The 27,295-nt window shown below is 40.0% G+C and overlaps 3 long non-coding RNA genes across 4 annotated transcripts in view; 2 read left to right on the plus strand and 1 right to left on the minus strand.

Moving 5' to 3' along the window:
* The first annotated feature begins 4,043 nt into the window (after positions 1-4,043).
* Positions 4,044-12,374, plus strand: LOC121886747. 2 transcript variants are annotated; one of them, XR_006092831.1, is made up of 4 exons: positions 4,044-4,081; positions 10,746-10,841; positions 11,030-11,131; positions 11,515-12,374. It is a non-coding gene; the product is annotated as an uncharacterized LOC121886747 (long non-coding RNA). The 2 variants fall into 2 exon arrangements; XR_006092830.1 differs by lacking the exon at positions 4,044-4,081 and adding an exon at positions 8,913-9,711.
* A 1,943-nt stretch (positions 12,375-14,317) lies between these two features.
* Positions 14,318-27,295, minus strand: part of LOC121886748 — a 197,227-nt gene continuing 184,249 nt past the window's right edge. Inside the window, exons 6-7 of the long non-coding RNA XR_006092832.1 lie at positions 15,090-15,212; positions 14,318-14,948 (exon numbers count right to left, since the gene is read on the minus strand). This is a non-coding gene — a long non-coding RNA (uncharacterized LOC121886748). The remainder of the gene's footprint in view (positions 14,949-15,089; positions 15,213-27,295) is intronic.
* LOC121886750 lies at positions 21,221-22,798 on the plus strand. The gene is made up of 3 exons (XR_006092834.1): positions 21,221-21,282; positions 21,499-21,659; positions 22,470-22,798. It is a non-coding gene; the product is annotated as an uncharacterized LOC121886750 (long non-coding RNA).

Genomic DNA, 27,295 nt, shown 5'->3' on the forward strand with positions numbered 1-27,295 from the left:
CAATGTGTTTTGATGAGAAACACTGAATGTAAACATACTGTAAATGTGGTTGTTTACAAGAAAACAGGGCACCCTTAAATTCTTTATTTAGACTGATAAACTAGATGCATTGTTACATAAAAATTGAACTCATGCAGCTTTAATGTTTCCCTGTAAACCAGTTATTCATTAAAGAGCTGACTAAAGCTAATTTGAGGTTCCAAACATTATTGAAATCAATCTTATGTTTAAACGGATACCAAAGAAACAAGTGATGTCATAATCAATTAAAGTAATGACAATCAGTATTCACATTAAAGTCCACTGAAATAAGATGAAAATGATTGTTTTTTTAGGTGATAAATCACAGTGACCTTGATGTAAAATATAGCAAAATGTGTGTGTGTGTGTGTGTGTGCTTTCCTTCAACTGCTTGGCGTGCTGCTTCAGCCTTGTGTCCCGGGGAGGCGGTGCTGCTGCCCGGCACCTTGTCTGAATCATATTCATTATCCCTGCTACTGCAGCCCTAATGTGGCTTTATGGGAGCGTGTGGTGTCCCACAGGACAAATTAGGGCACAGATCGCTACATTTGAGGAATAAAAGTGGCCATTCAAAAAGCAGATTGTTCCAATTTTGCCATTAGTTTTACTGCTAGCCAGAGACGTCTGAGTTGGCTTGTCAGAAATATTTGTTTGAAGGGTTTTATTCCTAAAAGCTATAAAGCTGTATTTGGAAACAAAGAAATTGTTACCTCAAGTTCATATTTCAAAAATATATCCAACTTGTAGATCATGGATATCTCACTATTTTGAAAGAGCAAAATGTCAGTTTTGGTGTCTTTTAATAAATATGCTTACTTCCTATTCAATACTTACGTTAACATAAAGGTTCACAAACATTCACTCACCCCCTCAAGACAGGAGAACATGATCAAGCACACACACACGGTCTTTATATAAAGATACACACTATCTAAGGATTATTTTCAACTCTAGTAAAAATACACAGAAAAAAGTGGTGGCAGGCTACCACCAATGAACACTAATTGTGTGTGTCGTTCCTCTTATAAAGAAGCAGTTCACCAATTCATGTGGAGCTGTTATTGCGCGGCTCGCGACCCTTGTGAAAATGTTATGGTAGCGAGGCTCTGGATTAGGTGTCAGCATGAGGGTCTGTACAGCTATTGGAGAGCAGGGGGTGGGGGTGGGGGGTTGGGTGCTGAACGCTGATGATGAATGCACTGAATGAATTTTCAGTGAGTGTGTTAGAGTGAGTAAATGGAGTGATGTCCCATGTCCATCATACACATAATGCTTTCTAGCATTATACTGCTGCATTACTGTAGCTTTATTACTGTAACTATATTTAGGGTGATTACATATACAGTAGAAGTGATGAAATATCTGATGTCTTGTGTCTTGAATAAAACAAATATTCTGGTAGATATAGAACAGAGAAAGTAAACTGATGCAATAAACTACAATCACAATCATCATTTTTCCTTGTGTGAATGATTTACCTTTGTGTAAAATCAGACCCTACATATTGACAGGAACACAGCATATTCAATAGGTTAAAAAGGTTTTCTTATTCTGAATCATTTTAAATATTGACTTCTGCATAAACTGCACATTTTTTAAAATCTGACAAACTGACACCTGCATACTTTGAGAATTAGTTACTATTTGACAGCATTATCAACAATTATTAAAATGTAGCAATAAATATAAAATGTTGTGATGCTTTGACCTAATTTGATTTAAGATTAATTAATTAATATTGAGTCATATGTGACATTTTGAAGCTAAAAATATCATAGAATTTTGTGTTAAGCATTTTGAATATTGAATTTCATATTGATTTTCTAACATTTATTCTGTTTGACAAATAAGGTGACTCAGATTCATGTAATGCAGTTACTTGGGACAGTCAATGTACTGCTAGAGGAAAATTCAAGTGCTATTTTAGCAACCTGAAATTCCTAAAAAATTACTGACCTTATATTTCTAGCGCAGTTGAAAGTTTTTTGGTTTATGTTTTCTTTTTAATTTGGGACAAAAAGCGGAACTGATTGTACAGTCAAGCATCTTTGCCTTAGCACCTACTGTAACAGCACCAAAAAATTCCTTCCATCTTAAAGTTGATGCTTCAAAACTCAACACGATTCAGAGTTCATTTTTGTCCAGTTGTATTGTGGTAACAAAATAAGAGGAGGTACCTTTATAAGCGTTTGTACACTGGCCTTAGCATTTAGCAGTGGTTGTTGGCAATTGCTAGTACCACAGTGTGCCACAGTTGCTGTAATACACCTAATACTACTTGCTGTGTCACCATTTGAACCACCAAGACTAGTCCTACATGCAACCATAATCAGAGATTTTCTTTAAAAAAATGTAGCTTTTTATATCAGCAAACATAAATGTCATAAACTAACAGACTAGGAGTAAAAGGACCTTAGTGTCAGGTATCATGGGAGACTTGCATCTTACTAGAAAGTGGACATTTTACTTCATTAAAGCCTCATCCTCAACAGTACACAGTTTATTGTCTTCCTGCACTGATTTTCTGGCCAATTTCAGAGGCGTCCCTGTCAGGAGTCCACATGGTGGAGATGTGCCGTCAGAAATCTCCTCTCTCCCCTCACCTCTCTGACTGCTTTAAACCCCTGGACGAAAAGCCTGTGCGAAACCAGCCAGACTATCAGACTCCAAGAGCACCGGGACCCCCCAACCCTCATCACTCCCCCACCCCTCCCCTCCCCTCCACATGAGTCAAAGAGCCCTTCTTCTCCATGCCAGCTGACTGCAGGAGGAAAGAGAGGAGAGCGAGAGAAGAGTAGTCTGGGGAGTGCAGAGAGGTGGAGGGCTTGAATTGAGGAGGACAGAGTTGTTTGGGGGTTGACAAGGAGGGGTGAGTGGTTATATGCATTGAGTTTTGGGCATATAACCTCTGATCACACCGGTTGCCTTGTTGATTCTCTAAATGAATGTTTGCTAATCCCTTCCTTACTACATACAGTAGTAACCAAGCATCACCTCCAAGGCAAATACATTAGTTTGTTGGGTTACAGGTTACATAAAAAAGCCCTGTTTACGATTAGCACTTCTACTGTTTAGTATTTCCCCACTGTGTGGAAGCCAGTTCTGGATGCTATCAGAGTTTAGGCTAACATTAGTGACTCTGTGCTGCTCTTTATTGGATTTGGGGAGTTTACACTCCAGCAACCTTGGCCAATGTTACCCCATTTCATTTGCCAAACACATCAGTTGATCCTCATCCTAAAAGCCTTTTCTCTTGAAAAAGTAAAAACATACTGTTTGAAAATATGAACAAGTGTCCTATCTAAGCTAAGCAACCAAACAGGGTTATGTTAGAATTAAATATCTTACATTTTTTCTTATCATACTAGGACTAACTAGCTCTACATGGCAATAAAAGAACAATGCTGTTTCTTTATTTCCATGTCTTCTACATGGATCATCAACTGGTGAGGATGCTGAATCTTGCTTAAGACACGATGAACATGCAAAATATAATTTATTTAGCCATCCAGTGGATATTTAAGACACCTTACAAGTCAACCACAAACAAAAAAGTCAGCCAGAGACAGCATTTTCAACAATCTCATGAAGCTAACGTTAGCTTAATTAGCTAGCTAGCTATAGGGAATGGGAGTCGCGGGGCATTCTGGGGCGGCGCCGCCATTTTTGCAGGATAGCGTACCTAGCAACGACAGTCACTCATTGATTACCATTGTTTTTTGGCTGGTGAGTGATACAAATCTACCAGTCACTTGCATATTTTACCAGTATTTGGCTGGTGCTAATTTTGTGCCCTGACTGTCAGTAAGGATGTTCAGCATAACTACACGGGATCTGACAACTAATGTACGTTCACGCACACACAGAGAGAGAGAGAGAGAGAGAGAGATGTTAACGTTGGCTAGCTAGCTGTCTAGAAAGAGAGGAGGGGGCGAATAAAGCTTTCGCTAGATGATAAAATGATAAACAGGAGAGACTCAGCAGCCATCCATTTCTCCTTTCTCTGTTTCAGGGCAGCTGTGATTGACATTAAAATGAGAATAGCTGGTCCACCTTAAAGGTCAGTCCACCTTAAGTGAGGGGCCCATCGCTGGGGGGGTGCAATGCATTGGGATGTCTGTCGCAAGGGAGGGGTGCAATGCCCCCCTGGTGCATCTTGTGCCCATGGGAATTAACAGTCAATCTGTAAATTAATCAACTCAGCAGTCATAATGCACATGGTGCTAAAGGTTGCTTGGCTGTTTGCTCGCTGTCATGATGTGTAGGCTTACATGAAATTTTGTTGGTTTCCTGTGTTAGGAGGGGGTGGCTGGACTAGTGTCTTAATTTTTGTTTCAGAGCTGAAATAGTCATAGGTAACTTTTGCAATACTATAGGAAAGGACACAGTAAGCTAGGCTGGTAGTTTGCTTTTTTCCTCGACGAGGGAAGGATGGTCAGAGGGCCAAAGTTTAAGAGTCACGGTTTGCTACTGAGGCCAACAATGCTCACGCTGCTCAGAACACATTACAAACTCTCTAAACTCTGGCTTGTTATGTTATGTTGTGGCATTTTGGTGAAATTAATCAGCTTTTGCTTCAGCAACATTCTTGTTTTTGTTAATTAAGTTTGTATTAGAAAATGCTTGTGCTACGCTGTAATGCACTCTGACGCAGACATTGAGTGAACTCTTTCTGTTAAGGGTGTGTAATTAACAATTTTGCAATGTGTTTTTGTATTAAAGTATGGGTTGTTTAGCATTACCTTTATATGATGTCACATAGTAGTATTGGCATTTTTACCCTGTAAAAGTATACGTTTCCATCCATGTTTAAAGTCCGGCCCCCCTGAGAAAACTGAATGTCCCCCCATTCAATTTGTTCTGGCTATGAGGCTGGATTGTTTCTACAAAAACAGGAAACTATTCATTTATTCTGTCAAATATTGTTTAGGAAGTATTTGGTCCTCCACAGATTCAGTGAGTAATAGCATATCTGGAGATGCTGCAATGCAATGGTGGTAATGAAATACCACTAGCGTCAGCCTCAGACTAGTAACACACACACACACACACACACACACTGCACCAATCCTCCATTTCCCTGTCTCACATCACATAACACCTGAACCTCACACACAAACAAACACACACGTCCAAAGTGTTAAAGACGAGACCCACCTGCTAATCGCTCAGACAGTCTGGCTACTGTAACCAGTGGCCGCGCACATACACATGCATAACACACATACACACATAATTAATGAACACACATATTGCTGGTGCACACACTTGCCGCGAGCGCCGTCCACACACAAAGTGAGACGAGGTTTCCCCCACGTTTCTTCCCCCATGGGCTGGAACATGCTCCTGCAGCACAGTGCACCCTCACAGTCCTTTGCTGAACAAGCAGCACTATTTCTAATAAGCCAGAAAAATAAATATGGAAAGTCAAATTATACTCTGAGTCATATTGCATTGCGTGTTAAATTGACACACAATAACAAGTCATTCACGTGGGCTACCAGCGGTTATGGTTAATGAAACGGCATGAAAACACTTGTTCAATTTAGGTTTTCGGATTAACTTTTAAAGTGACACACAATAAAAAAAATAAACCAAAAATGCAAAAAGCAGTAAAGAAAAACATTTATTTTTGACCAGGAGGTATGTGGAGTCAGATGAGAGGGTGGTGTGTTTGGAGGAAGGGGATGTTGGAAGTCTGACGAGTGAAACTCCAGAACAGGATGCATCAGGGATGTGTCAAAGCTGAGCCTGATGGAATAGCTGGCACCTTTTGGGTATGTAGTAGCACAGGGACACGCACACATATAAAAATACGCACAGAAACACACATTTAGCTGCTAGACGGGCAGGCGTCCATCACTCATGTCGCTCCTCTCCCGCCTCTCCGCCGGCGCTGGCAAATTAGCAGGAATTTGTTGGGGAGGGCCGATTGTTTTCTCTTTAAACGGGGCTTGTTTTCGCTGGGGAAGTCTCTCTTCTTGCATGAATATTGTGTGAATGGAGGTGAATGGAGGCCTTCATAAGCTGTGAGGTGGCTGTGGTCCCTGCCGCCACGCTGCCAGCCACGCGTCCTCTCCCACTACTCTCTATGCTGATTGGTCCACCCGGAGGTAGGACTTGCTCTTTCGGGGCCTCGGCAAGTCTCAAACTAAAGATGACTGCAGAATTATTTCATTCAACTCACCGTATACAACTGGTTTCTTCTAAAATTTTGGAATGAGTTGCTGTTGAAAATTACAGGAATAATTCAACCTGATCCTTGATGATTACATTTTATGATACATAGTTGATGCCTTAAAGGGCAAATGCATGATAAAACAGAGAGATATAACTTTCCCTACAACACAGAAGATCACATGGAAGAGAAGAACAGGACTTGTGCAGTGTAAAACTCGGTGCAGGTCTCAAATTAAAATTCCTAAATTCTGAGTGAGGTATCTAATTTTTACCAAAATTTTCATTAAGCCTGTGATGCAGTGATGTCACGGTGTACTCCAGGGTGTGTCAGTACACCGTGACATCACTGCTGAGTATAGGTACGTGTGCAAAAGAGCACACACAAGAGAAACACTGACTGTTTTTCAGTCTGATTTGACTTCTCTCAGTCACTACTGTATGTTGAAACGCGACCACATCCACTATGCTGTGATTTCTGAAACTTTTCTTGTCAAGGCAATATAACTGGGCAATTCAAGATAACTACTTATACATTGCGATACTATGTGAAAGCAAAAAGAACTGCATATACTGTTGTGAGAAGACAAACTGTAATAGAGGTGAATACCACACGCTGAGTCAGCCTTGCTGCCAGTTTGTGCCCCTGGGTTACAGACATACTTTAACAAAAAAATCCCCTGCGGCCCAAAAAGTGTTTCCCCATAGGCTGCCATTATAAAAGACAAGCCTGTAAAACTGTTGACAGGACGCCTCGCATTGCAAACACAGTGAATTATTACTCCTCATACTATGCATTTTTAAACCAGTAACATTTAATATTTGTAAAAGTCTAGAAGCACATGGTAAAGTGTCTTGTATGTGGAAGATGTCATCATACTGTAAAGTCTATTGGTCAAGCAGGTGGATCCAGGGAAAGAGGCACTAATGCGTAGGCATAGCATTTGGAGTAACTCTTTTGGAATGTGTGTTTGGTGAGTAACATCCATTGGAATGAATGGGCGCCATCTTGAATACAAAATTTTGTTTGAGCAAAGTTGAATGAATCCAGTTTTTCAATTCAGGTCAAAGTGATGCTATTATCAGCTGCAGGACCACTTTGTGATTGATCAGGATGAATATTTTCTTTTTAATATAAAAACATTGCATTTTTTGACAATGTGCAGCCTTGATTCTCATGTTTAATAGTGTTTGCCTGAAATTGAGTAGATTTGGACAAAATTAAGCATCTGGAAAAAATTTTATGCATTTTTTTCAGAGCCTACTAAGAGAATTAAACGAGCTGGTAACCAGCAAGTTGATGATCCTTTGTCAAATCCCCAAATTTTTCATGCTTTAAGTATAAATTACATATAAAAATAGAAAAATAAAGCTACCCCATGCACAGCAATGCCTCTCTCCTGGGTGCCAGCTGATGCAGGGTAAATTACAGAAAACCAAAATTTTTGATTTTTTGATAAATAAATATGTCACATTATTAGTCATTTATATGGGCCAAAATTACAATATTTTCTCAGAGGCTTTATAATTTTGGATCCTTGTACTCTCAATCCAGATAAGGAGAACCCTCACAAAAACATACTGTAATGGTACTGTAATGGGGAAACCACGGTAGAGCAACAATGGAGGGACCCCTCATATACGGTAGTACACAGAAGAATAATTACTCCTAGTCATATATGCAATAGACCATAAATGACCAGTTAAATGTAAATGTAAATTATAAACAGTTTAATATGTGAAATAAAAATGAATAGCTTAACAGAAATGTCTTGGGGCTATTCAGACTTGTGTCTCAGCCACTGTGTGTTGCTCCCAGCCTCTGTCATCAGGACAAGTGGACCTCCCATTCTCCCATCAAAAACAATATGCTTCATTTAACTTTGCTTCACACTCACACAGTTACGCACATTCACACCTGGGAGCTGCCCAGTAACCGCAGTCTTCTGCTGGTTGAGTGCCTTGCTTAAGGGCAACACACTCCCTTTAAACACACACACACTCCACTAGCCAGGTTTGCGCAGCTGTTCTTGGCATGTCAGCTTCAGCAATTCAGGTCTGACATTTCTATTAATCACATTCACATTCGAGCTAAATCTCCCTTTTTTTCTACTGGCTGTAGTTTTCCAGGAAGAGTTGTATATCCGCTGTCATGTTCTCCATAGTGATCATCCCATGTGACAGGTGTGTTTACATGTAGGCTCTAAGGCAACTAATGAGAGAAGACTCCATGGAACATGACGTTTTGAGAGATTTATGGATATTTTCCTTCTAATGTGACACACACACACACACAGTGGTGTATGGGGAGTCAGGTCTGTCTGAGGATGAACTGCGTCACTTCTAAAGCAGGTGTATGATTATGTGTGTGGCCTTTAAGGGAAGTGAGACAGAGAAGAAAATCGACAGGGAAAGAAAGACGTTGTGAAATAATCTGTAAAGATGTCCATGTTTATTTTGTGTTTGCAGGCACACACCAGTATACGCAGCAGTAAATGGGTGTGTGTACGCTGACCACAGATGGAGTGTGTCCACGTCAGTGTCATCTCCACAACACTGTGTCTCAATAATAACAGTGTCTGGCCTCATGTTAAAACACACACCCTGTCCTCACTTCCAGTAACAGAAGCTTCAAGGGGGGAGGGGAAAAAAACAAAACAAAACAAAAAATACACTTCCTCTGTCTCTGTCCTCCTGCACAACACACATGGGAGAAGTTTGCCTTCACGGCTTTCTGCCAGAAAGCCTTTAGAAGCAGCCAATAGAATCAAACAAGGCTTCTGCCAATGATGTGCCGTTTTCATTTTCACCACAAATCCAGCTCCCAACCAACCTTCCAGAGCTTGCTTCATTGTTAAGTATTAAAGTTATTGACGTTATACACTTTCATTAAATAAAGAAAACCTTTTTGGTTACTGTGTAGCTAAACTACTATATCTGGTATCACTTAAGAAAAACAAAATCTGACGTTAAGTACGAAAGTTAACAAGCTAACTAGCTAATGTTAGCTTGCTAGCTACATTTTTGCAGAAAATGCTAAGTTAACATTAACGTTAGTCCCTTAGCAGTTGAAGGCAAATTTTCGACTAGTCTGCTAAATTAAAAGCATTTTATCACTGGCAGCTAGTGAGATAAACCATCTTTTTGTGAGAAACGTTAGTGATGTTAGGTAATAATAATATCAATTGTCTTTCTGTCAGAAAGGTTAGTGCATTTATCACTGGTAGCTAATAATATCTAGAGATGTCACTCATTTCAATTGATGTGATTACCGCGGTAATGCCACAGCGACAGAGAAGGGGGGTGAAATAATTTATCCAGGAGTAGCTGCAGTGTGCATCAATAACCACCAGGTGGCACATGTAATCCAGATGCAGTGTCTGTTTGTCTCTCTGTAGGGTAGTCATTGCAAAATGATGAGCATGCTCGGGAAGCAGATGTGACGAGGGAACAGGGAAACACCGTGAAGCTGTTTGGGAATGAGTCACAGCACTCTGTTATATTTTCTGCCGGGTCTGTACAGTATACTTACACGTTGCACTGTCTTAATTTAATAATAGCCATTTCTGTTATGATACTTAAACACAGTTTAGACCTCAATGTATGAAACATGGAAATTGTCCCCCTCCCAATATTTGTAATTGACTGGACATCAGATTCTCCCAGAAGCTCAAAGAAAGCTGATTTCTTTTCCTCAATATTCAGAGTTAAACTGACTCCAAAACACACTGGATGTGTAACGTTATCGTTCACAGAAAACCTGCTGCATCTCGTTTGTGTTCATGTTCAGCAACACTGAAAAGCAGCTGTGAACACGGTGCCAAAGCTTTGTGTCCGTTCCTGTGGGCTGCCACCGCTTCAGCCACGAATGTTTTGAACATAGCCCCACATATTTCAGCAAAACTGATATTTTAATGTTACAGAGCAGAACTTAATGTGGAGTGTCGGAGGGAGGGGGAGAAATATGGCACTGCACATAACAAGATGCATACAGGCAATGGATGTATTATAAGAGCAGTAAAGTTATTTTTACAGTGAGCGGATCGGTTTTCGCAGCTGTCTCCAGTGTTTATAATGATAAGTGTGTCTTTAAATTGAGAGTCCACCTGCGTAGACATGGGTGTGCCCAGATGTGCCTGTGCCATCCAAGCTGGCACAACCAACATAATCACTGCAGCAGTCACAGGCTGTAAGACAGGTTGTAATGCTGAAGTGATCACTGTGGTATGACTCAGCCGACGGACTTGCAATCTAACGTTAATGCTACAACAATGGCTACACAAAGTTTTTTAAATTATTGTTAATAGTTATTATTATTTGAAAAAAGTTGAGGAAGAAGAAATTCCTCTGCCTCCGACTGAGTCCACCAGACTCATCAGCCTACAACATTAGGGGTGTTTTGACATGCATTTTTTGTTGATTAAGCTCTAGTGTGGTCTTTGTGTTCACAGACGTGTACATTACCAGCAGTGTGTTTGTGCATGCAGACTACAAAATAAAGAAATGTTCTAAATAATATAATAAATGTCATGTGTCCTATTTGACAGATGTGGGTCCACTATGGGAAGGCTGATACATAAAGTCATCCTATGACTGCACCGGGATAACAGCCATAGAAACGGCCAGGGGGAACCTAGCAGCTGGTGAGTAGAGAGCAGAATAGAGTCCATCACTTAGATAGTGACACATTTAGGTTGTTTTGGCTCTGGAATACTTGATTCGAAATGAAACAATGACTGAAAGGAAAGTGCTGACTTGGTTTTAAGTAGTTTTATTGTGTTCACATCCATACTGGGTGAACAGTGAAGTAACTGTACCCCCCCTTTTTTAGGTAGTCTGCCGATTTTAGGACAACGCAGGAGGAGGAAGATCCTAAATATTGAATGTTCCTGTATGGCATTGTCATTCACGTGACCTCAGTCCAGCTGAGCAGGTGTGTCATTCTCCGAAAATCAGGCCTAAGGCAAAAGTCCAGTTTGCAGTTCAGGTCTGGCATAGAATCACCAGGGGAGATATAAGTGCCCTCTGGGGTCACAGACTTCAGACAGTCAATGACTGAAAACAGTTTGACACCAAATATTATATATAATCACTTAAGTTTGTTTTAATTGGTCAAATGATCTTTGATCCACTAAAGTTGGAGAACTTTAGTTACAAGTAAAAACTAAAGCTACAATTCCTACACTGTTCATCTGTGGGTGTAAACACCATTAAAGTAAAGAGGAAAGATTAACCTCATAGTCATTTATTTTCTTCATGCAGTCTTCATTTAAGACATCTGTTTTAAACTTAACAAAACATTTTCTTTTATTACAGAGTTTCCAGAGGACCAGAGTGGAGAGTTAGTGAGACACCAGGGAAGACAGCTGTGGATGGCTGGAGTCCCTAACTGTACCTACCAAGACTGGCTTTCACACCGAAACCGCTTTCAGTTTTCATACACAGCCTGGTCTAATTCTTCTGTAAGAAAGAATGCAGCGATTCAGAGAGGCACCACACAATACAATGCCAGACGTCTTATCAAAGTATGACAAGATATGTGATATCAATACAGCTTTAAACAAGAAGTAAGAAATCCAAAGCACTTTGAGTCCTGAATGTATTAAATACATTTTTGTTCATGCACAGATGCTGTAATGTGTAAGAGTACATTGATTTAGTTTTGGATTTAAGCACTGTCTTTTAATTTATTAGATGATTAGAAGGGATGGTTAATCTTTTTACAGTGCACATATAAAACATGTGCAGTAGCTCATACTGGTCCCATGAAATGAATACTTTATCATAAATCAATCTGGTATTGTTTTTGTTTTGGTCTAAGCAGCAGAGGGAGGAGGACAGAGGACAGGAGGACAGACTGCCTGTGCAGACAGCAGCTGTGCACTCGCCCCTTGAATCAGGTTGTGGTGAAAGATGGGTTTGAAATTGTATGTCGTGTGTGGATTGTGTGTGTAGATTGTGTTTCATAGACAATCTGGCAACTTGGGTAATGTGAGACAAAAACTTATGGATCATTCTTAATAAAGTTTGAAGGCCATGCAAATTATGGGAGTTTCCCGGGAAAAACAACAAACAGTGAGCACAGCAGGAGATGAGGTGAAAATACAAGAGAAACCTGGGAAAAAGTGTGGAGGAGTGTTGGAAGGTCTGATAAGCATGAAGTGAAATTTTGATATTTATGGCCCTGTTTCAAATAAAATGAAGTTTTTCTTCTTCATCTCAGGAGTGATGTTTCTTTTCAGAATGACAAATACAATCAAAGCGCACATTTAGCAAACATTTGAAATCCAATCCAGATCTATTACTTTATTCCCAAGTCGGTCTGATCACCGCTGTAACTTGACTGTGTCTGCCTCCAGGTGTTTCACTGTGACCCAGTCCATCCAGCGCTCAGTGTGGCAGCTGCTGCAGCTGGGCGACTGCAGGAACCAGCTGTGTCTGTGTGTGTCTGTATGTGTGTGTGTGTGTCCGTCCAGCCAGCTGTGAGGAGAGTGAGAGGTCTTTTCCACCGTAGTCAGCAGCACCTGGGCCAGCTCAGGGTAGGACCAGCAGCCAGTCCATGCCAGGCCACCCAGTTTATTCTGTGGCCTATTAGTCCCAGACTGTCCATTGTTGTTTTATGCAAAAATCCCCCTCACATACTCTTACACTGCTCATCAGTCTGCAATGTTCACTGCATTCCAGGAGTTAATTTGAGATGAAGTGTTGTAATTCACTTTTTAGCTGTGCCTACCCTCCCTCAACCTGATCCTCTGATATCCTACATTTCCCAGAATGCTGTTCAACACTCAGTTTGGTCAGTAGAGTGTTGTGTTACTCAATTAAACCTCAACATGTCTTAAGGACCAGGTCTTTAACCTCAATACTGACCAAAATGTATCTGATGCACAGAGTGTCACGAACTTTAAACCAATGTTAACTGATTTTTTTTGGGCCTAATGTGACAAGTTGTAAAAACAACACTGATATATTATCACATTATAAAGTTAATCAGGTGAATGTGTTAGCAAACAGCTGCCTATTCACACATCCAGCAGATGCAGAACAACATTGGCATTCATTTGGAATTTTGTTTATGGCCATCTGATGACTGTCCAATATTCACTTTCCCTTTAACTCTGTTTTTTTCTCAAGAGGAAAATATCTGGCTCTTTAGCTGCGAAATGCTCCACTATGTTCACCAGCTAGTCACTAACTTTGTCTGTCTGCCATTTGGTGCTGAGTTTATCAGAGAGAGGTGGAGAAAAGAGGTGCCTGCTTGGAAAATCATTAAGGTTCCCGACCATGTGGATTACGGCCTTTTCTCCCTGCTGTGGTCAGTAAGAAGGTACCGGATACCCCAGGCCAGCACGGAGAGGCTCACGAAGAGCTTCTACCCTCAGGCCACTAGAATCCTGAATGAGGTCACTGCATAAGACTGCCTAAGACAGCAACACCTTTCATATTACATGTGGTCATTTCACACATCGTTAATATAAAAATCTCAATAAGTCCAGCTTTAATGTACTTCTTGGTAGTTCTTGGTCAGATTTGTAATCTTTTCTGCTTACTGACCAGAAAGTTTCTGATAAATAATTTAGTAGAGTGGACGTTCTGGCACAACTTTACCTTCTTACAAGAATCATGGAAAGGGGAAAAAGTCTTAAAAACAGGATTAAAACTCCAGCAAACTTAAAGTAATAAGAACATTATTGTGAGACCATTTTCATTTCTTTCATCTCGTTGCAATCCTTTAAATTATATATTTTTTTGTGTGGCTGCTTGTGTTTAGACAGCATTTAACACTGAAGAAGACTTCTTTTGTTATATGGAAGTAAAGTGTGTAAGTAGTACTGAAACACCAGGTATTATATTGGGGGGAAAATTAAATAATAGTAGCCCAGATGTCTTATGGATGAATTGCATTCTGGTCTAACAAGGCTGCTGTCAGAAGAGAAATTGGCATTGACTATATACAGTTAACATATGATGGATTTCTCTCTGGTTGATGTGTGCAGCTCTTTTTTTTTAATCTTATCCTACTAAGATGGTGAATAATTATGAGCTTTGATAGATTTTCTTTATATACAAAGAAGTTTGCACTACAGAAGCCAAATTCCTATTTTAAACTTGAATATTGCTTTACTGTTATGTTGATATTTCATATTTCACATTCATTATGTTTAAAGCAGGTTTATTCTTAAAGTACAACTAAAGTACAGTTAAAATACAACTGGTAATACATGCATGTTACTTTAAGGCCCAGTGACAATTTTGCAACACTTAACAACCTCTTTAAAGTAGTTATTTGGTGGAACATTCTGTGAATAGTATTTTTGTCTTTTTGAAGAGAGCATTTTCTTTTGAAATATTTTTTGTTTTTATTAAGTTTATTTTCTACAAGAGACAGTGAATTAATGAACCCCATCTTGCTTTCATCTCCAAGAGGAGTGGGTGTCAGCTATTTGCTTAGGATTAGAAACACATGTCAACTTAGGGGTTACAATTTGTATGTTTTGGATTCTACATGGACTCTTCAATTGTTTCTAAAAACACTATACTTGGCAAATGACTGCAGTTTTTAATCTATTTACCCCCTCAGTTGATGATATGTTGGCCTAACACCCATATTCTACTGCTGTTAAATTCATCTTTCTCATGAGGAAAAGACAAGCTGCATTTGAATCACACCTTGGTTCAGGGGAGGTATAGGCTCTCCATTTCTTCCCTCTTGGAGGAGAATTGTTGCTTGAAGCTCCCAGGCATCACTCCTGCAGAGGTTAAGGCAGCTTTTAGCATGATCAACAAGCCGTGAAAACCCTTGCTCAGGGAAAGAGCAGCTTTACTGCGGGATTTGAGGCCAGTCCCCCCCCCCCCCCCCCCCCCCCCCGACCCCCTCTCTCTTCTTTTACCTTGAATAAACAGCCTGCTATTCACGTCACATCTTGCCAGTAGCCATCACCTCGATGGGAGCCAGTCCTCCACGAACGGTCTGGTGTTGAGTTCCACCAATAGGGACAGGTTACCGGCTCCCGCTGCCAACAAAGTCCGTAGAGTGCAAATGTTTATTTAAAAAGTTATGTTCGAGTATTGATTTTATTTCATTTTCCCTCCTCCTAACCTGCCTGCTCTTGGCTCAGGTAAAGTGCCTGTCCATCATGAGGTTTTCCCGCTGGAGCCAGGCGTGTTGTCTGTCTCATAAAAGCCGCTACTATAGTATAATGTAGCCCCGTGCCCCGAAATGTCCGCCTTTCCTCTCCAAGCACGCTGAGCTTCGATGGAGGATGTGTGTCCATGTGCGTATGTGGTGTGTATGTAGTGTGTGGGCCCTATCCAAGAAAAATATGTTAGGAGGCCTCAGTTCTTATAATAGTCTGGACATAGAATATCTCACCTACTAGTAGGAAAAATAGAACAGTTAACATTAATACCTGATATGTCCCTTTGCCTACTTTTCTTATTTTATACCCCGACCCTGTATTTGTATTCAATTAGCTTTAAATGGGTTTATGTTTAATATATGGAGTCACACTAACATTCTCTCCTCCCAAAACACATAAAATAAAATATATTATCTTTCTCTCTTCCTGTCAGAGGGGCTGCTCACTTTCTGTAACGCTCACACTGACTAAAGCAGGTTGTTGAGGACGAAAAAAAAAAAAAAGGCTCTGAAATAGCACTGTTGCTGCACAGATGACAGGAGCCAGACATCCTGTCATGCTTTCTGTAGCATTCTTTAAGCCTGGCTCAGACAAAAGATAACTTTTTAATGTCTTGATGGATGAGCTTCTGTTGATTCGAATTTTAGAATGAAATGTGACGACTGTAGGTACAAGGTACTTAAAATCGCTGCCTCATTTCTGAAGCAGGTTAAAGCTGCACTTGGTGACTTGATGTGGTAATGTTGAGAAGAAGCCCATATTTAAAGGTGGAGTGCGGGACTTTTGTCTCCCCCTTCTGGCAGTGAGAGTAATTACAAAAACCCTGTCGACATGTGCTTATGTCATAGGCTCTGCCGCAGCCTGTTGTAGCGGTAAAACGGTAAATAAATTGTTTTGAGTGTCACATAACCCCCGCGAAATGACTTGTTTATTTATCAGAATTTGATCCATTCAGTCCGATAACATTTGGAAAGTTTACAAGAGCCACACCATTAAATTATTTTATCCCCATTCAAGTTAGCAGAGTTTAACCAGAAGTTAGCCGCTCAGTCGGTAGAAGTCTCGCAGTATGAATTCATTTGGCAGGTGTGGGAATGTCACCACCGACACCAGATTTAAAAACTCTGTATACTGTGAAATACAGAGATTTACCTAGCAGTGACAGGCTTAATCAGCATCTCTCAACCCTTTGCTTGGCAGGTGACTAACTTGTGTCTCATAGAAAATGAATAGGAGCAAATTTATTTTCGCTTTGCACCGCAACATTTAAAAGTTCAAAAAACTCTACTGGTTCTTTGTGCAGCCCCTCAGTCAGTTCAGCCTCTGTCTGAAAAAGGCCGTTTTAGCTTTGTCTCTTTAAGAAGCCCCCCGGCTCAGGGAGCTACGTAAAAAACAAAAAGTGCAATAAGAAACCCAAGAATACAAAATGTGACATCACACATGGCAACATACAGTAACAACAATGGCCGATTAACTGTCAGCAGCGGGCACTTTTTGATAGTCCCTAAAAAACACACTCAGATATTGGCACTTCTGACCAAATCAGCAATAAAATAAAAACACATTTTTATGAACTGATGCTTACAGATTCTTAAAAATGCCTGTAATGACAAGTCGTCATTACTTAATAACTTGCTAATATTATTAAAAACTTGACAAGCTGTTGGTTTTCCACAGCATTCTGTTTCTGAGGATTTTATGACTGTGAACTAGATTCATCTAAGCAGGCAAAAATAGCCTTTTATCAGTAGATTTGGGCTAATGTCTCCCTTGTCCACTGACACATAATGGATCCACCTGCTGTGATATCAGAGCAGCTCATTTCAAACACAGAGCTCACCTCTGCAAGATATAGCCTGTCCAAAGAGACTCACAGTTATTTTATCCTTTCATGGTGTGAAGCTTTATTGAAATATTGGGTGTCATGTTGTGGGAGACATACTGTAAATCCTTTTGATGCAACAATTTCCCCAGCACATTTTCATGTCCCACCTCCACTTATTTGTGATTTGTTAAAGCTACTCAACCGTCAAACAGAAACAAGAAGATGTGAATCTGTGAGGAAGTCGTTTCTCTTTTTCAGCTTGCCTTACAGTAGACAGGTGCATTAAAAAAATCCTGCTTAATGTAGTTCTAAATGTAAACATACCTTTCTGTACTACAATCTTTTTTGCCTGCCTGGTTTCACATACATCAAAATGAAATCCCTTCACACGGACTGTTCTGCATATTGTTTTGAGAGCATCGCCCACATGCGTGACCTCTGTGGATCTCCTCCGCATTATACATCCTCCCTGTTTGCCCACAACGGCAGACAACAGCCAAGATCAATTCAATGCTTGATACTTGATGCTCTGAGACTCTAACAATAATGCCAGTGCCCTGTTTTATTGTGCCAGAGACTTTAATATGTTTTGAGGAGTTTTCCAAGAGTAACTGGAGAGGTCCTGAACCCCCAGGCTTCTTCCATGATACTATTGTCTCATGCCCTCAGTACGGCACAGGGGAGGTACTGTTGAGCTGGCACAAGGGCAGAGTTCAGGTCCAGCTGTGTATTTTTAAATTCATATACAGTATGTGGAGATGCATTCAGGCGTAACTACAACTTCAACTTCAGTTTATTTAAAGTGCACATCACCCAGAAAGCCAAATCACACCACCACTGAATGGTGCGCGTCAAAACAGCTGCCCCTATGTTTTTCTATGTACAACCACCACACCGGCAGCAGACATTTCACGCCACTGTCCTATTTCCAGCGTCGCCACTCCTGGAAAAATGCATTTTTTTCCCCCAGAAAAGCTTGTTTGTACTTCTATACAATGGTGGCCCAATTACAGATTTAATTTACTAGTTTGTTGCTTGCATTTCACTGTACTTTTAACTATTTCACTTCTGCCTTCATCCACAAGGCAAAAATGAATGAATTGTTAGTTGATCTGTTGCTTTCAAAACATAATCTCACTGCTCAGATTATTATTTTTTCAAGTTATTAATCAAAAATAGACAACTACAATAGGCAACTCACCCATGGCATTTAGTTTTACTCATAGTGCTAATAGAACTGTAGTTACATCCTGGTAACTACTATATTGACACACTGCGGCACACTGCTTCCTCTTGGCACGTGTCATATGATGCACCCCAGCGGCGGTGTGTTTTCAGCTAGAGAGTCTCTGTAAACTAAAAAAAACCACATGATATGATATGTAAAAGTACACACACATACACAGGTAATAATGTTAATATGACAACAAGGTTGAGGTTAGTAATTTAAAAATAGAGCTCATATAGATGTAACAGAGTTGGGGTAGCTGCTTGTCAGGGAGGAAAACAGTCAGTGATTTGGGTTCCCGGCCAGTGAAATTAGTTAAGGTCATAGTAAACATCAGCCTGGATTTGTAAGTATCAACAGTGCTTGCCTCCAAACGTGCAATGCAGAGACATCAGTACCGGTGTTATATGTTCCAACTTCTTAGACCTTGTGAGGACTCTGGCAGCCGTGTTCTGGACCAATTGGAGACCTTTTGTTGCTGTCTTAGGTAGGCCGGAGAAAAGTGCATTGCGGTAGTCTATTCTATATGTTATGAAGGCATGTACGAGGATTTCAGTGTCTGAATTTGATAAAATGGGGCATATTTTGGTTATTTTATGAAGGTGGAAGAAGGCAGTTAATGTATATACTTGATGTGTGGCTCAAATGTAAGAGAGGGACTGAATACTTCTCCCAGATTCTTAACTGTATGGTTCTGAGAAATTGTGCAGCCATCAAAATTCATGGAAAAATCTAAAAGGTGATGTGAATCTAGCTGAACCAACAAGCAAGATTTCAGTCTTCTGTGCATTCAAGTGCATGACATTTTTGCACATCCAGTATGTGCATGCATGCAAACACACACTCATCCACACACACACACACACACACACACACACACACACACACACACACACTGCACATAGAGATGTACAAATACTGAATATGTCTACAGTAAAAATGAAGACTAACACATCTGTAAACTGTATTCTTTTCTTTGGAAGGGGATTTCAGTCATTGCAAGAGCCTCAACACGTGATTTTTGTCAACCATCACAAAATATCACCCGATCTCTTTTTAAATAAATCATTTAGAATGAAAACCACAGCATTTCCAATTGTTCTGCCCCTCGAATCTGATTAGTTTACTTGCTTTGGCATAAATATTGAGCGGAATACCTTTCATATCTAAGTATTTGGGTCATAAATTGAGCAATTACGGCGGTAAAAATTGCTGTTTGGTCTGCCGTTGAAGCTTAGAAACCTATCAGACGGGGTATTAAACAATCTGAGAGTCGCTGCGTTATGCCCTCTTAGCTTCTCATTTTCCCCAACATTTACAGTGAAAACTATGTGAGAATCCATCTGAAACAGCACATATGAAACTGTTGCAAAAGTCACATATTTCTGGATGCTTGCTGAAGTTACACTCATGTAAAAATCTTTGAAACTTCTGATTTTAGTGCTCCCAAGCTTTGTCTCCCCAAACTTATCCAGCATGCTGTTAGTGCCAGATAGCGTTAAAAGGTCATTTTGCAATCTGTGACCATTATCAATTTGTCTTGCAGACTAGACGGAGTGGCATTTTCTTTGACCTTTTCTCCTTTTTGACCAGTAGCCTGTACAATTTTCTCAAAAGCAAACATGAGCAAGAACAGAGCTCCAGCTGGAACAAATACAACGCTTCTACAGTCAGGTGAAAAGTTTTAGGAAAAAATCTAATTAAATGAGTGAAGAAAAATGAAGAATACAGATGCTTCCAGTCACAAAGACTGCTGAACAGAGTGGTTCAATAGTGTCTCATTGTGTATCAATGGGTAAATCTCTGAGAAAGACACCTATCAACAAGTTCAGAAATTGTGGTCAGTAGTGTACATGACTGATGATCATTCTGCTGGTACATTACAGCAATATGTAAGAAAAGAGGATGATCAGCACGGCTGGATTAATAACCAGGGAAAGAAGGCCCAGGGACCCCACAACCACAGGGGAGCTTTAAAGCCCCAGGTTCATTGTGTATGGTTTGTGGTAATTTAACTGATTGTAAGTATGTTTTTGAATATGCGTTGCAAAATTACAGTTTCGCCTAAAATTAAAATAATAAGGTCATTTAACTGGGTCTTGTGTGAATCTTAAGGCCCTGTGTCACATGGTGCATATTCTTGCATAAATGTGTTTGATAGGTTTAATTACTTTAAGACTCAATAGGTGGACTCAATAGGATTCCAAACAATAATTTAATCTGGATCGGGAACAAAATTTCAACACAAATTGACCCAGACCACTTTTGAATGATGCATTGCTATCACGTCACCTCACCTGTCATCATTAAGCTACCTGCTAGTCGCCACAGTTAGTGGTTGTTATCAAATGTAGGAGCTCTGGTTAATAAAGTAAAATGGCTTTATCAAAAAAAAGTAGTGAAAAAAAAAAAGGGTTGACCATGCATCTGAGGACAAGTGGACTGAGGAATATGTGCTCATGTGAAGAGTGCTAGTGTGAAACCCCACTGTGACACCACACGTGTACATTTTGAACAAAACTATCCCCAGAACAGAGAGGTAAGAACCACAAAAATTAAACCAGTCCCATACAGCAGCAGTCTAATTAAGGAACACTTACACTAATGTGTCTGCCTGGCCATCACACCTTTTCATGCTCAAGTTAAACAACTTGGTTACACAACAAAGGTGTCACTTCTCCCATTAAAGGTCCAGTGTGTAATATGTGTGGTATTTAGCGGCCTCTAACGGTGAGGTTCTAGATTGAAGCACTCCGCCGCTCACCCCTCCCCTCCCTAAGACTTTGGAGAGATTCCAGAAGCTACAGTGGCCTTCAAGGACAAGAAGCTATTTGCTGAAGATGCCATCGTCCACGACAGCTCCGAGCATTTCTAACAAATCAAGCGATGAGGTGAAGATGTATTTAATTATTTAGTCTATAATACTATAGGTTATAGCTCACAAGTAAGACAGCAGTTATGAGTGTTTTATTGTTTTGGTAATACAAGCTAACATTAGCAACGTCATGCTAAACAGAACTTACGTTATTTTATTCTAACGTTAGGCATTATTGATAGCGAGATAGCGTTGGCAGGATAACGTTACATATTTTATTATCCGTTTGCAGAGTCAAGTACAGGAGGTTAGAGAAGGAGGAAGAGGGTGAGAAAGAGGGTGAGTTAGTGGTTCTGCTGCAGGCAGGGCCAGGCGAGGGAGGAGAGCAAACACCGGCACCGCGGAAGCAGGGGAAGAGGCTGGAAACCCTCTGAAGGGACTGAAGCGACTGAGGTTTGTGACATTATTTATACAATTATTTTATCATATTCCTACCCGTTCTGCATGATATTAAAAATGCCAATACAACACAAAGTGGTATTTACATAGCAGCACTCTGCTTTACATTACTGTAGTCTGTATAGTTTGATGTGTTATCAGTGTAATGTGAGTCAGTAGCCCCTTTTACACAGCCCATTCAAGGCGGGAATACTGCGCCTGTAATCCGCCTCGCTGTTCTGTTTAGCCCGTATTCAGTCCAAATCAGGTGACGCAGAACACAGCTGCAGGGTTTAGGAGGTGTGTGGGTGTGTTTGTGCTTTAGAAGCTAACCGCTGTGAAACAATCAGAAAATAACATTTATCGATCTGGTTCACCAGCTTCCTCACTAACATTACTGGCACTCCTTCTCTTCATTCACCCTCTAGCTCACTCGACCACAGCTGCTCTCTCTCTCTCTTGTCTTTTTAAAATGAGTCGGGAAGCCGACAGAAAAGTCTAACTTTACTTTTAACATTATCAAATGAAGAGAAATGTCCTCCCCTTGGATCCTCTTTACGGCTATAATGCGGGTTCTCTGTATAAAAGAGGCTACTGAAAACATCAGCAACACTACTGAATGATTATATAAATGCTATATAGGAACAGTATCAAGCAGCAATATTTTGACTTTTTAAAAAAATCATGTTATTGTTGTAGACATGTTTGAGAACAGTGGACAGCCTACAATCTAAATTCTGCACTACCATTACCATATTTCCAACATATCATGAAACTTATAACCTATAAAGCCTTATCTGTGTTTTTCCTGTTTTATTTTTTCAGAAACTTCTTGAAGAGATGACCTTGGAGGAGCACAGGCAGCTCACCAGTGAACTGCTTCAGAGGCAGCCAGGGTTCATTTTTGATGCCTTGATGATGCATCAGTGCAGGCATGGTGTCCCACCGTTTGCTGGAGTGCCAGGGGTACCATGTTGTACTTGTAGTAACTGTACAGACATGCCTACAGACTGGGAGAGGAAATGCTGTGGCCAGTACCCTGCAGATTGTGTAATAATAATACCACACTTCTCCCAGTACTGTCTTGAAAATGCTTTTTATGCATTCATAGTTGGTACTGGGAGGACATTATGGTATTTGGCCAAACCAGGAAGCCTGGGGATGACAACCAGGAGTACCGTTATGCTGCCTATAGACATTTTATCTATTGACAGCATGGCTCTTTAGGTCAGGGAAACCGACTTGTCATCCCTAGTTGCTGTGTTTGGAGGACCAGGGACAAGTTGCCTGGTCCTCCAAAGACATCACACTGGTTTCACACTTGGCCTCTGAGTTTCCCTCCAGGTCCTCTGGAACGTCCACACAGTATCTCAGGTACTCACACACCTGCCTGTTCATCATCAAGGCATCAAATCATCTTATATTTATTTGTTACATTTTTGATATTTTATTTATTTTATACTTGTTCTATACATTTTCTATATTTTCTGGATAATTATTAAACTTTTTGTTTATATATTCACATTTGTTCAACTTAAACGTGCAAGTTTACCAAATAAAACATATTCATCAGATGTGCTGTGATAACTGCAATGATAAACATATTAATATACACTTATACAATGACAGTATTTCCCTGCAGTCAGTATATTGTCATTACCACTTCCACCATTCATTTATACTGTCATTATTTATATTTATAAAGCAACATAAAACAGTAGTGAAGTTGGAATACCACTGATCCTCAGAGCAGGGCACTGTAGTACATGTTATGGATTAATTTTTATTGCCACTTCAGGTTATGTTAACTATAATTCACTAGTTTGAACCACAAAATAAAAATATAAAAACAACACTAAGAATAATGAATAAATAAAATGTAATAAAAATATCTTTTATTTAACAGAAACATTTTTGGAAATCCTTTTCAATCTGGACAATAAAAGGATAACATAAACATGCAGCTTTTACTGTTCAAACACAAACATATTGACAGCTTATTCTGTGTTCTTCAGAGTTGATTCTGATAAAGATAAGTAATCTATCAAATCATTAGTCTGTTTGAACACTAAAAGCAGTGTGATTAAACTTATCTGATCACTCACTCAAATTGCTGCACATATAATAGCTGACAAGGGTCAGACCAATACCACACCAAAGGTATTCAATTTACTGCTCTGGATGAAGATGCTCTCATGACAGGAACAACACCCATGATTCACTGGCACTGCTGTTCCTCATCTGCTCCAGGAGCTGTGTGTAGAGACAATTCACGCTCCTGTGATTTTCTAAATAAGTATGATCCTCCATTTATCAGATTTTGGTTTCAAAAACTTCTCACAATACAAAATGTTTGGCCCATTCTTCTTCTTTGTTTTAAAACCGGTGCATTTCCGGTAGTCACCCACTGAATCTAAAACACGTAACATGGCGATGCAATATGGCGGCCACCATGGAGGGGGACCTGCTCCCATGTGGATATAAAGGGCGAAAACACAACAATTATTATTTTCAGCTGATTAGACACTAATTAAGATATACTTATAAATAATCTATTCAGTTTTTACCAAGTCTGTTCTTTTAGATGTTACTAAATACTACACACTGGACCTTTAATAGAAATGACATTCACATACAGAGTTCTCAGGTTTTTTGTACTGAAATATCATCATTCAATGCACCCTTCCTGGACCTTTGATGCAATGGAAATGTGATAAGTGAACCTCTAAAACTTGCATTTGAGTACCCCTGCTTTAAGGTGACATACACACGTGATGCACAGAGATGCTTGGTGTTGGAAGGATGGAGGGCTCCCAAGTTGGTTAACCCAGCCATGGCAGGAAGTGATCAGACTATGTCAGAAATCAGTCCTTATACTAAGATTGTAGTGTATAAACCACTAATCAAAATGAAATATGCATTTAGAAGCCCCAAACCTAGGCAAACCTAGGCACTAGTCTACAGAGATGTGTAATAAAGTGATTAGTCACATTATTGATCAAAAACCCCTGCAGCAGGGGCATCCAGTGGCACTGTTATGCTGTGGGGGCACTTCCCTGGCATGTTTGGGTCCCTTTGTCCCCTTGGAGGAAAGGTTGACTGCAAATTAATACAAAAATATTTTGAATGATCACCTTTATCCTGATGGGAGTGGTCTCTTGCAGGATGATAATGTCTACATCCACAGGTCACAAGAGGTCAATGAATCATATGCTGTGGTCATCGCAATCAACAAATCTCAACCCAACTGAACAGTGCTCATCACCACCATCATCAAAACTCCAAATGATGGAATGTCTATATCTCTATCTAGCCACATCTTGTGTACAGTCCCTGTATACAGTACACTGTTTATTATAGTGTACAGTACTTAAATGATTTTGTTTCTTGAAAAGTTACTCCTTGGCACAGTATGTTTACAGCTTAAACAGCATGGACTTTAATTATCTTGCCTCTAAAAATAAATTTGGATGTAACTTTTGCAGTCATTTATTTCATATGTTTCATTTTTTAGTAAGTTGTATTATCTTGGACTGACAATACTGTTTTGTAAGTACATTTTTAATTAAAGGTGCAGTGTGTAGAATTTAGTGGCATCTGGCAGACTTGGCAGAAAGGGAATACAATATTCATAAGTATGTTTTAATTAGTGTGTAATAAGAAAATAAGAATTGTTGTGTTTTTCTTACCTTAGAATGAGCCTTTTATATCTTCATAGGGAGTGGGTCCTCTTCCATGGAGCCCGCCATGTTGCACCGCCATGTTTCTACAGTAGCCCAGAACGGACAAACCAAACACTGGCTCTACAGATGGCCTTATGCGTTTTTTGCAAGTATCGCAGCCACTATAGGTTCTCCTACATGCTTGGAAGGGGAGGGGGAGGGGTATTCAGTTTGTTGCAATCTGTAACCTCACCGCTAGATGCCACTAAAACCTACACACTGGTCCTTTAAATTGAATTTGATTTGTCCTTTCATTTGTTACATTTGTCTCTATGAGCATGCTCAATACTAGAAAAAGAAAATGTACTTGGTACATACTTAGTTGTTTCGTTTTAGCTGGAGAATTTGAATCAATGCATCCTTTAAATGATTGTTGCGTTTGAATCTTACCAGCAAAAGAGCCGTTTATATGTTGATTATAATTGTTATTTTCTATAAATGCCAGAGAGGAGAATGCTTAGCAAACATGCTGCAAAGAAATGAGGAAACGAGAAAAGAGGTTATTAAGTTTAAGAAAGAAAGAAAGAGAGAATGATGGAGCCTTAACGGATAATACAGTAAGACAGAGTTATGGGCGGGGATTTGGTGAATGGGATGTGGCTCATTACCTGTTAATCAGATATTATCCAGCCACTGACGGGAGAATTAGGGAGCAATTATGTGTGTTAACCAGCTGACAGGCCTCGCTGGCACAAAGAAACACTGACTGCTCAGACCTGGCACACTGGAGCGCTTTATAAACACATTATATCTGATCACAGGGAGAGCAAGAAATACAGCACACACACACAAACAGTCGTGTGTAGTGTACAGACAGCGAAGAAGCCATTTGACCGTGTCCTCTCTCCTGATGATGATGAGCTGTGAACAGACACATTGCGTGTGTCTCAGTTCAGAATGGATGAAGTAGCTGACAAGTCTGGACGGTGAGGAGGAAGAAGAGAAGGTGGTGTTGTCAGCCCGTCCTGTTGAATTATGGGATTCGGAGTTTGACAGGGCAACGTTTCACAGACTGTTAGGTTTCAGAGGTATGCAGTCAGCCTTATGCAGCAGAGGCGGCTCTGTGGCACATGTGCCTCCAGGTTCCCACTCACATTGGAACAGGAGGTTACAGGTTCATATGCAGCTATTGTTATGTTTCTGTTTTGTTTTTGTTTTTACTCTAAATATTAAAAGCTAAAAGTGCATTTTTCTCAACTTTTAACTCTTTTAAAAAAATGTACTGTGCTGCTAATTTTATCAATAATGACCTACATTGTCTTTCCACTAAGGTTTTCATATAGGTGTTAGCCCTGGCCAAACACATGTCTGTACTTTAACAATAAGAGCACATAATGCTCAGGTTGAAGGTGGATGGAGCTATGCAGGAATTATGTGATGTTGCCACACTACACGCACCAATAAGAACGATAAAAGTGTCCCGCTCTAGCAGATGCAACAAAGCAGTCTGTACATGGCCTCACAGTCCCAAGAAGAGGAGTGATCAGGTACAATAATTGAAATCACCTGTATGGGTTTATCATGGGTATGCAGAGACTTCATTGTGGACTGTGGCATCTATCTGGCAGATTCCTCCAAAAGGAATGAGGAAACCCTGATGTGTTTTTAAAAGTAAATGCAAAAAGCCTTAAAGACCCAGTGAGGCAAAAATACATTTCCCAAGTTTTTATCATGTGTCCCTACATTAACTGTTCTGTTATCTCTTGGTATAAGTCAAATATATGTAAAAAATGTATTATTTTTCTAGTTTTAGCTTGTAGGTCATAGTAGCTGAGTGTTAATGAGTGTCAGAATGTGCGTTGGGACATTCAAGAACTTTTTTTACATTTCCAAAGGATTGTGATTTAGGTAATTTATTCATCTTTCCATGTCGTCCTCCTTCTCCTGATCTAACGCTGTAGGTAAAGGAGATGTGTGTGGAGCTGACCA

The sequence above is a fragment of the Thunnus maccoyii genome, chromosome 20 (genome assembly GCF_910596095.1).
Source record: "Thunnus maccoyii chromosome 20, fThuMac1.1, whole genome shotgun sequence".
NCBI classification, from domain to species: Eukaryota; Metazoa; Chordata; class Actinopteri; order Scombriformes; family Scombridae; genus Thunnus; species Thunnus maccoyii.